The sequence below is a fragment of the Physella acuta genome, unplaced genomic scaffold (genome assembly GCF_028476545.2).
Source record: "Physella acuta isolate Inbredline_101_S28 unplaced genomic scaffold, ASM2847654v3 ptg002707l, whole genome shotgun sequence".
Taxonomy (NCBI): domain Eukaryota; kingdom Metazoa; phylum Mollusca; class Gastropoda; family Physidae; genus Physella; species Physella acuta.
Genome location: NW_026734140.1, coordinates 22,501 through 25,000, shown reverse-complemented (window position 1 = coordinate 25,000; position 2,500 = coordinate 22,501). Strand labels below are relative to the sequence as shown.

The window sequence follows — 2,500 nt, the reverse complement described above, 5'->3', positions numbered from 1 at the left end:
GCACAAAGGTTATCCAGAGTCACCAAATGGGACGACGCAACCCCCTTGCGAGGCCGCGCCGATTGGTTTTGAACTAATAAAAGCGCTCTTCCCGATAAAGGTCGGAGCTTCGATTGCATGTATTAGCTCTAGAATTGCCACAGTTATCCAAGTAGGATCGTGTCATCTAAGGAACCTCGACTGATTTAATGAGCCATTCGCGGTTTCAACCATGGGACAGTGTGAACTTAGACATGCATGGCTTAATCTTTGAGACAAGCATATGACTACTGGCAGGATCAACCAGATAGCTATCGTTTGCGAGACGTTTTTTCCACAACACATCGCGGGACGGGAGACAACGCTCTAGCGAGAGAACGGATCCCGGCATTCCCGGATTTTTTCACATCGGACCGCTCACATTTCCCCCTTCACCGTAAACACGGCGTCGCCGGGAAATCTCTCGATTTGCATCGAGCCGACTGCGTTTTGCAGACCCGTCGCCCGTTCCGAGGGCTGGGCCAGTGCGAGACTTTTATCGAGCCACCAATACTGCTTGGTTGCGTTAGCACTGCGCGTCGCCGCTGGCTTCACGCTACGGACACGTACTTTTACCTTCACTGGCGCGACCTGCGCGCCGAGCCCGCATTTACCGGGAAGCTAGTCGGGAGACTGAGCCACGCACGGTCAGATCGGGCACATGTCGCTGGCTGCGAGGGAGCGCGGATCCTAGCGTCACATAGAGGCTTCACCGACACTCACCTCCACAATAGTAGATACAGACCGTTTTAACCGCCGTATTTCTGCCCATACCTCTAGTGTTAAACCGAAAAATCGGGTACATAGTCTCGGGGAGGACCGGGGTGCCGCCCCATGAGGGGAGCCCGCACGGAGGGCGCCGGGGGTGCCGCGACCCGGGGGGGCGGCGCGGGGGTGTCGGGGCGCATCTACGGGGCTCACTCGCGCGGGCGCCACACTTCCGGGGGGCGCCCCAGGTGGGGTGCCAACTTTGGCGCCCCCGACTAAGGGGCCGCCCCCACTGCGGTTACACGCTTTACGACCACCCACCCGCGTTCCCCACCCCAGGGGGCATGCGAATCACCCGCCAGGGGCGTTCTGGGACCGAGGGCGCCGCTCCGGCACAAGGGGGAGCCAAACGCCCCGAGTTCCCCCGCGGCCACCTCGACACCTGGGCGGGCGGCGAGGGGTGTCCTGCGATCGGGGTGGGGAGCTCTACCAGAATCACCCGCCAAACTTCACCGGGGGCGTCTCCCGGCGCCCCTGCGCTCGGGTGACGAACAGCGCCCCGGGCTATCCCGGGCGCCCTATGGCGTCCACCTTCGATCGGAAGGGTGATCTCGACTCGGGCTGAGGCGGGCCACAACAATCCGCGGTCACATCGGAGCCGTCCAGGCTAACGAGGCCCCGGCTCACGGGTAACCCATGGGGCTGGACCGGGAGTCCGCCGTTAAAGAAGAAAGAAATGTAGTGCAAACCAGAACCAGTTTTTTTTATTTATTTTATAACTCGACTAATAATCGTCACAAAATTATAAACTTGGTACCTACGGATAGCCCTGGGCCCAACCTAATACAGGATGTCCATAACTATGCGCTAATTAAATAATTAAATGGGTATTAAGGTCGGTCTTAGTAAATTGCTATATAAAGTCTAAGACCAGAACCAGTATTTTAAATTTATTTTATAACTCGGCTCCTAATTGTCACAAAATTTAAAAATTGGTACCTATGGATAGCCCTCGGCCCTACCTAATACACCGTGTCCATAACAATGTGGTAATTAAATATTTACTGGGCGTTAGGGTCGGTCTTAGTAAATTGCTATATAAGTCTATATAAAATTTTACGAATTAAAAAAAAAATTCCTACCGTCAAAAATAGCGACGCCTAGACCACCACACCTGTTCTGACGTTAAATCCTACTTGCACACACGTGTGGGAATAGATTAGATATCATCTAGAGATAGAATTCCTAATTATTTAATTAAAATAGAGACTCTAGATTTAATAGTTGTGTCATAGTTACATTAAGTCGAATTAGCGAAGCGGAGGCGGGAACTAGATTCTAGATCTAACACTTCGATTGCGATGAAAAAAAAATAGCTTTATTTTAAGGCCGACAAGGCAAATACGGTTTAATTAATATTAAAGAAATAAGTCCGAACACCTACCTTAAGCGAATCATCTACACAAACACATGACTAGAAATAATACACGTCCACACGAAGAGCGATTGAAACGGTGACTGCAACGGTGAAAACTTGTACGACGGAAACATGGCGCCTAGGTTATGCCTACTTCCGGTCTGATGAAAATTTTTAATTCATTTTAAATTTTGCGCTCTATTTCGTCCGCGCTTGTCACTTAAACTCTACAGAAAAGATAGTCTATATAAAAATAATTCCTAGAAGACAATTTTATGAGAGATCACCCACATTTATTTACCCTGCCTGTCTACCTTAGGGTTAGAGTTTGGAATTTTTCTAGATTCAAGCCAAATA

General features: G+C 50.6%; 1 non-coding gene across 1 annotated transcript in view; it reads right to left on the bottom strand.

Moving 5' to 3' along the window:
• Positions 1-289, bottom strand: part of LOC131934008 (small subunit ribosomal RNA) — a 1,854-nt gene extending 1,565 nt beyond the window's left edge. The window contains exon 1 of the ribosomal RNA XR_009385383.1: positions 1-289. This exon is cut by the window's left edge and continues 1,565 nt beyond it. This is a non-coding gene — a ribosomal RNA (small subunit ribosomal RNA).
• Between the last annotated feature and the right edge of the window lie 2,211 nt (positions 290-2,500).